Source organism: Phocoena sinus, chromosome 5 (genome assembly GCF_008692025.1).
Source record: "Phocoena sinus isolate mPhoSin1 chromosome 5, mPhoSin1.pri, whole genome shotgun sequence".
NCBI classification, from domain to species: domain Eukaryota; kingdom Metazoa; phylum Chordata; class Mammalia; order Artiodactyla; family Phocoenidae; genus Phocoena; species Phocoena sinus.
This window is the reverse complement of record NC_045767.1, coordinates 12,708,804-12,717,975: the sequence shown is the minus strand read 5'-3', so window position 1 is coordinate 12,717,975 and position 9,172 is coordinate 12,708,804.

Here is a 9,172-nt window from a genome sequence, read left to right as displayed (position 1 = left end):
CCTGGAGTCTTCACTGTAACTTAATTATAAGAGAAGAGGGTACCTAGGTCAGCTGATACCCATTTGGCAGCAAAGTGTGGCAGAAGGTGCATGGGTTGCAGTCCGTGGATCTGGGTTAGTCCTGTCTGACATGTGTGACCCTGTATGAATTTCACCAAGTATCTTCATCAGTGAACTGGGGATGATGAAAATATTATCTTACCCAGAAAGGATTAAAAGAGTTGATGGATGTTAAAAGAACTTTGTAAACTCCAAAGTGATATTGAAATGCTAGTTTATGTGTTACTTAGAGGATGTGAGTCACCATTATTTCTCATTTTTCACAGTTTGATGACATTTCAAGTACATAAGAACTCTGGTTAGATATTGTTTTTTTTTTTAATTTTATTTTATTTATTTTTTTATATAGCAGGTTCTTATTAGTCATCAGTTTTATACACATCAGTGTATACATGTCAATCCAATCGCCCAATTCATCACACCACCATCCCCACCCCCCATGGCTTCCCCCTCTTGGTGTCCATGCGTTTGTTCTCTACAACTGTGTCTCAATTTCTGCCCTGCAAACTGGTTCATCTGTACCATTTTTCTAGGTTCCACATATATGCGTTAATATATGATATTTGTTTTTCTCTTTCTGACTTCACTCTGTATGACAGTCTCTTGATCCATCCACGTCTCTACAAATGACCCAGTTTCGTTCCTTTTTGGCTAGATGTTGTTGACATTCCCTTTTCTTCCTGTTGCAAATAATTTCTTCTTATTCTGCTCACTCTGTGATTATTGCTTTTCTGTACACATTCTTCTTTCCTATTTTACCTCTCCTGACCATACCCCAGGCATATCATGATTACCATCTTTATCATCTCAGTGACCTCAAGATTTTAGGAAAACTTAAAGTCTGTAGCTTTTAATCATCAAGAAAATAAGGACTCATTTCAGAGTGGATATAAAGGGTCAAACATTGGGAAGAATAGATTATGGATGTTCTAAATCCAGCATTTTGAGGCTTATGTTCCTAAGGATACAAATTAAATTATGTGAGGTAATTATTACTCAAACAACATAGCTTTACTGTGTAGCATTGCTTTAGACCAACAAATGACTTAGTAATTCAACAGGATAGACCTAAAGGGAATAGTGCTGCCAAAAAGGAAATCACTAAATATATTGGAATTTTAAATAGAGTCATTTCTTCCATAATGTGGTATGTGTGTTCTTAAAAATAAATACATTATGGAATTTCATGAAATAAAGATAGCATTGGGGTGGAACTCAAATCCTATACAATTTTATAAGGAAATAGACTAAATAAAAGCATAAAATACTACAACATCTTACTTAAAGAATCTTAGATTTCAAATAAACACGGGAATAATACAGTAGATATAGATAAGCATTGCAATTTACTTTGAAAAAAGACATTAAGTTTGATTGGTATAAATAAATGTAGTAAAATGTGGTATTTGTGGTACCTTCAAGAAATGGAAGGAAGGGCATCATTATTATGAAGGCAAAAATTGTGTCACTGGAGTTGACACAGATGGTTTTTGCTTGGTCCGGCAAATGAGACCAGATGCTGGGTAGTGGCTTTCTGTGGCAGCCTTATGTCTGTACCCCGAATCTTCCATAAGCACACTTCAGTCCCCCTTAGAACAGATGATGGCTGTGGTGTATCCAACCCTAGTTTCAGTTATTGTCCCACTCTGTCTTTGATGGTGCACATCATGGATTTCCTTAGGTCTGTTCCTTCGGAGCTGTAACATGCTCTCTCATTTCTTTCAAAAGGTTTTCTTACTTTAACTTCTCAATATCTAAGACTCACTGATCTTTATCATATTTAGATTGTGTTATTTAATACTTTAACAGGAAAAGTACATAAACCCAGGAGTATAGCATAATATATACTTATAGGGCAATACATATAGATAAACAGATTAAGGAAGAATATAAGGTATATGAATATTTTGTGTATGCCTCTGCAGATCACTGCGTTCAACTGGGTAGTGGGTTTCTCTTTCACACAATGTTCTTTGGAGTAGGATGTATAGCCCCGTGTGAAAAATCAGTATGAGATAACTGTTTTGCTGGTTTTATTCTCCTATTTATCCTCAGCATATTAACAGATTCAACCATTACAGATAAGCATTAAAACAGAAAGAAAAACAGTACCATTTTCTAAAGCATAAGATTCCCCAAGCTGAATGTGATTGATTGTAAAGGAAATCCATGCATCATTCAAGAAGTTGGACTAAAATATTTCATTTGATAATTTATCAACAACTCCCCACACTGTCCCTGTAGAAGATGAGATAAATATCCTCTCTGGGTAAGATGGAGAGGCAAGAAAGTTAGATGTGGTTGAGGGTTCTAAGAAGATCTGTGCCTTGATACTCACTCCTTTCCTGGTGTACTCTTGAGAAGGGAGAAAGAGATGACACCAACTACATCTGTGGATCTAAAAGTAATAGTGAATCTGTTCTAATTTTCATTTAGAAACCTAGAGGCACCATGGCAAGAGAGCCAAGGGGATAGAATTGCCTGAAGGCAATTCATGCAGCCCCGTCGAATGCCGTGACCCCAAATAGTCATGAAAGAACACCTAAATATGTATCTGCTCCTGGGAAAGTGCAACGGAGTGAGAGGCAGTAGACCTGAAGTGGACACATGGCTGCAGTGAGGTCTTGGTGGTGGATGGCTACGTGGACCTTATAGCCAGAGAGTAGACATCTCAATTGATGTAGGGAAGCAGATACCTCAGTTGATAACAATTTGGAGTGAGTAACAACAGCAGACATCCAGATGGGGTGATATTTATATTTCAGTGGATGCTCTACAGGCAGACAGTGACAGGGGATGAGCTGCCTTCCTCTATTATTTTCTTTTTAACATCTTCATTGGAGTATAATGCTTTACAGTGCTGTGTTACCTCTATTGTTATTTATTCATTGAAAAATCAAACATTTATTGAGTACCTAGTATGTTCTAGGCACTGTCAGAAAGTGCCTGGATCTATGTAAGCCTTTAGATGTCATCCTATAGAGAAAGCATTAACTTTCTGTCATGCAGCGTACCATATATTACACATATTTATTTTGTATTATCTGTGTCCCTTCCACTAGAATATGTGCTCCAAGAGAGGAGGAATTTTTAAGCGTTCCTATTGCTTATTACAAAATCTAACACATAGCAGGTGCCCAATAATTACTGATTGAAACAAACAAATGACTCAGGAATAATGAAACTATGCAAACAGATATGAATTATAGAAAAATAAAAACTTTTTTTGTATATCTGAGTTGAGGGCCGGAAGATTATTGTCTTCTGTAGAGTCAAATAATACCGTTAAGTCATAAAACTATCTTTATGTATCTGTCTTTATGTATCTAAAGTAAGTGACCAGTGAATGAAGGCAGAAAACTTTTCTATAGGTGTGTCCACCTAGTGTTGGGGAACGCTAAGGAACACACTGGGGAACAATGTGCCTCATATGAAGAGATGATGATAATAATGGTAATATAACAACAACTACCTTAACTACCTTTCCATAGTCAACTAAATATTTATACATACATAAATCTGTGGAAGGATATCTTCGTTTGGTGTTAAGGTGGGAAGATGTGTGTGTGTGTGTGTTAGTAGTTCAGTAAGGAGGAACATAATTAGTGGTGGTCTTGACTGTTATCTTCACTTCTGCCACCCATTATAATCATTGCTAGCCACTTGCAGCTATGAAGTACTTTACAGGTATCTAATCTATGTGGAAATATGCTCCAAGCGTAAAATGTACACTGGATTTCAAAGACTTAGTACAAAAATATAAAATATCTAAATAATTTTAAAATATTGATTACATGTTGAGATAATATTTTGCATGTATCAATATTTGTTTAAATAAATATATTCCTAAATTAACTTCAACTGCTTCTACTTTTGACTACCAGAAATTTTAAAATTATGTATGTGGCTTGCATTATATTTCTACTGGACACTGAAGAGAATGGTCTAGACCATTTTGCTCAGACACATTCATTATTCTCACCTTCATACCTTGGACAAGAATATATTCCTGTCACTTGGTCTGACACTGTTGTGCAATAACTACCTACTTCCAGTTTGACCTTCTTTTGCACTGGGGAATAAAGAACTTATGTGGACATATCATCTAACTATTCCAGATAAGCTCTAATTACTTCAGGAGTTCACCATTTCTAAATCACAGTTCAAAAAACAAATTAATTGAATGACTAAGTTTCCATTTTATATCTAAGAATTATATATGGTTCTTTATTCTTTAAGTTACTTATTTTCACTCTGGTAGGCATGCATTCTCTGTCACTGTATTAAACATAAAATTAGCAATGAACTCACTAGAAGACAGATGATTGCTTTTTCCTTGGGCATTTTTCTTTTAAACAAATGAAACTTCAGTTTCAGAGAGAATCATACATGGGTTGAGTATATTATAATAAATATAGAAGGTATTCACTTCCACATGGTTTCAATGGCAAAAGTAAGCACATGTGGGGGGGGGGTATAAAGATAGGACTGTAGATACCACAGGAAGTATAAATAATTCAGACATTTATAAAAGAAATATATTTCTAACCATTGCAGGCAGGGCAGAAGCTTACCCTCTTTAATGGCTGAACTGCTCTGAACTCTCTGATGCTATCTGTCCAGAGTTAGTTGAAAGGATAGTTTCAAGAATTACATGACTAACACGCGCATTTAAAAATTCTATTTAGGAAAAAAGAGTTATTGTTCACACAGGTCACCTAGACAAGCAGACTATACTAATCAAATCACTTGGATCATTACTGTAATTTCCACATCCTTGAATTTGTATTGTGAAAGTTGTATAACAAGAAAAGTGTATTTGGAGAGAGTTATCCGGTATATGTTTGTTTTAGCAAAGATGAAAACTAAAGAGGCAAGGTTCAGTGTTGCACAATGACTAAATGGAACCTAGATTAAAACTAAGGTTTTCCGGTCCTTAGATTTTTCCTCAGTAGAATCTAAAGGCAGGAAAAAAGTTCCAAATGTCTTATAACCTCCACTTGCTCCAAGGACCAAGTTATGTTAGAAAGATTAATTTCTTGTTAATTCTTATTTTTCTCTTTGGCCACCAATATCATGGTTTCTACAATTAGAAACATTCTGAAAAATGAAAAAAAGTTTTTTTCAGGCAGCAGTGTCTCTATTCATTTTACATCCCATTAGCTACTGCTTCCATTGCAAAAAGTATCAGAACCAGATTTGTGTCACATAGATGTTATATTGTCAGTTTTTCAATACCTGTAACGGAATTACAGAAACCAACAGGTCTTGAATTCTAAATTTTATTAGCAATATTCACTTGGTTGACTCTGGTTTTTTTCTTCCTATTCAATGAACACCTTCTCTGTAAAATATGATTGTTTTCATATTGCTCCATTAATAATTTCTCATTTTCCTTTAATACATATTATAACATTAAATTTTCTCAAGTCATTGAAATGACTGACAATGGCTATTGTTTTTCAATTTATCCATTTGTGAACTTTTAAAGTTTTAATTCTTACGATTGTAATTATTAATATTCTCTCATAGGATCTTCCTTCTGATTTAGTTTTCTATATGGCTTCATAGTTTTCCTTTCTCTTTCCTTCCCTGCTCCTAGGAGTCAGTGTATTTGTTGTCATTGTCACTGGAATTAGAAGAGGAAAGGAATATAATTGCCTGAATTTGCCTTAATGTTTGCTCTGAGAATCAGATAATTAATATTTAGTTCTGTTTATCAAATATACTAGCTGCCTATTTGGTGCAAGACACTGTGTTTGTTATGAGAAGGTGTAAATGTGAATGATGCTATCAAAAACTACAGATTTATGATGGAAAAACAGAATCTGCATTTTCTTTGCAGAGGCTGAAAGCCCATAGCTTGTGTTTTTTTTTGTTTTTTACAGAAATTTAAACAGTTCTCTTAGAATACAAAGTGAATAGCATTTTTACTTTAAAGATACATTTTTGTGCATTAATACTTAACATTTTCCCCAGTTTTACTGAGAAATAATTGACATGCATCACTGTGTAAGCTTAAGGCATACAGCATAATGATTTGATTTACATGTGTGACGTGATTATCACAATAGGTTCAGCTAACATCCATCATCTCATATAGATACAATATAAAGAGAAGAAAGAAGAAAAATTTTTTTGAATCTTTTTGTGTTGAGAACTTTAGGATTTACTCTCAACAGTTTTTCTGTATAGTATATAGCAATATTAACTATAATCATCATGTTGTACGTTACATCCCTAGTACTTATTTATCTTATAACCGGAATCTTGTATGTCTTTACCATCTTCCTCCACTTTTCCTTCTCCCCACCCTCCTCATCTGGCAATCACATATCTGATCTCTTTTTCTATAAATTTATTTGTTTGTTTTTGTTTTTAGAGTCCACATATAAGTGAGATCATATAGTATTTACCTTTCTGACTTATTTCACTTAGCATAATGTCTTCAGAGTTCTCCATGTTGTTGCAAATGGTAGGATTTCCTCATTTTTTATGGCTGAGTAGTATTCCATTGTGTGTGTATGTATAACTTCTTTATCCATTCATCTACCAGTGGACACTTAGGTTGTTTCCATGTCTTGGCTACTATAAATAATGCTGCTGTGAATATGGGGGTACAGATATCTTTTAGAGTTAGTGTTTCTGTTTTCTTTGAATATATTGCCAGAAGTAGAATTGCTGGGCCATATAGTAGTTCTTGCATTCCAACAACAATATACAAGGGTTCCCTTTCTCTATATCCATGCCAGCATTTGTTATCTCTTCTTTTTGATGAGGCCCTTTCTAACAGGCATGAGGTAATATATCTCATTGTGGTTTAAATTTGCATTTCCCTGATGACCATATTTTCATGTACCTGTTACCCTTTTAATATATCTTATTTGAAAAAATGTCTGTTCAGGTCCTTTGCCATTTTAAAATTGGGTTATTTGGGGTTTTTTGCTCATGAATTGTGTAAGTCCCTTATGTATTTTGGATATCAACTCCTTATCAGATATATTGCTTGCAAATATTTTTTTACCATTCTGTAAGTCTTCTTTTCATTTTGTTGATGGTTTCTTTTGCTGTACAAAGCTTTTTAGTTTGATGTAGCCCCACTTTTTAATTTTGATTTTTATTGTTTGTGCATTGTGTTTCAGTTCAGTTATTGTGTTATAAAATTTCTGTTTTTATTTTTATTTTTTGTTGGTCTCTATTGCTCTGTCAGTCTTCTCAGTTTTCATGTATTTTTTTTTCTTAATTTCATTTAGTTGTCTGTCTATGTGTTCTTGCAGGTCATTAAACTTCTTTTTTTTAATTTATTTTTTATACAGCAGGTTCTTATTAGTTCTCCATTTTATACATGTTAGTGTATATATGTCAATCCCAATCTCCCAATTCATCCCACCACCACCCCCACACATACCACATTAAACTTCTTTATGAGGGTAATTTTCAATTCATTTTCTGACAGGTCATAGATTTCCGTTTCTTTAAGATCAGTTATTAGAGCTTAAGTAGTTTCCTTTGGTGGTACCGTATTTACCCTGTTTTTCATGATCCTTGATTCCTTACATTGATATCTGCACATGTAAGTAATGTGGTTCCTTTTCCAGACTTTACAGGTTTGCTTTGGCAGAAATGGATCTTCAGTAGTCGGTTCAGTTTGGGTTTCTGGGTGTGTCTGCTGGTATTGTTGTTGGGCAGGTGGGGCCTATTATTATGGTCTGTATTTTGGTGAAACAACTGTTCAGACTCAGAGGTTGGGTATTGGGAGTGTGCTACCGGCTGAGAACAGTTGAACAGAACCGCTGGCTTGGTTCCCTACCCAAGTGAGGCTGTGGTATAGGCTCTGCAGTTGCTTGGGTTCTCTGGACAGGCTTAATGGTTGAGACTGGGTGCTATATTCAGTTGTAGAAGGAGCTATGAATTAGATTCTGTTCCTGGCAGGGGAGCAGGATGAAACCCTGGGCCTGTACACCTCATTGCTTGGGGACTCAAATCAGGCAGGAGTGTGAGGTCGGTTGAGGCCATTGGTTTTGCTCTGCAGATGGGAAAAGCCATGGGCTGTTCTCTGTTCAAGTGCCACTGTAAGCAGGGCTGTTGAATGTACTTTGCAGTTTCCCATGTGCTCTGGTTAGGTTCCCTGGTCAGACATGCTAGAGGCCATGGCCTGTAATGAGTGGGGCTACAGATTAGTTTCCCTGTCCAGGCACAATAGAAGAAGCAGCAGCTTTAATGCTGGTAAAGCTCCTTGTTGCTTTGACTCAAGCTGACCTGTGCTCAAATTCCCTGACTGAACAAGTCCGCTGGTTTTGTTCTGCTGACCTTCAGCTCTGGCTGACCTTTTTTGGCTTGAGTGCTGCTGAGATGCACAGATTCCCCTTGTTCTTACCAGCCCTTCCGGTCAGATGGGGCCAGGAGCCACAGAGGGTAATTGGAGCTATGTCTCAGCTTCCTTGCCTGGGTGGGAAGGAGAGGGGCTGCTCTAGGAAACTCTCGATTTCTCAAATAGGTTTCTCTGGATGGGAGGTTCCAGGAGCTACCCTCAGCCTTGGCTATAAATTAATCCCCTTGCCCTTGCATACCATGAAAATTCTCCACACCCAGTACTGCCTTTGCTCTGGGGGCGATCAGCTTTGCCCGTCTGCCTCTGTGCTTGAGCACCACTGGGCCGCACACTCCCAGGTGTTCTCACCAGCCCCTCTGGCTGGACAGGGTGTGACTTAGTGCCTTGCCTGGACGTGGGCTCTAGGGATGGCAGAACTCCTTGTCTGAGGATCTGAATCAAGCAGCTCTGCACACTGCTGAGTTCCCTGGTCAAGAGTGTGCCGCCAATTTAGTTCTGCAGATGAGAGAAGTTGCAGGTTGGAATTACTGCTTGGACAGTGCAGGTACAAACGCAGTCTGTAAGATCCCTGTGCTGGTTGTTGCAGTCCCTCCTCCCAGCTCTGTCACAGTCAGATTCCCCTGCAATCCCTGTGGGGTAAGATCAGAGTAGTGGCTCCCACAAAGCCCAGGCAGGGCTGATTGTTCCCCTGGGGTCTCTTTTCCCAGAGGCTCTGGGGAGACCTCTCTGTGCGGTGCTGCAAGTGAACTGGGGGAGGGGCAAGGCAGTCAACATTTAGCT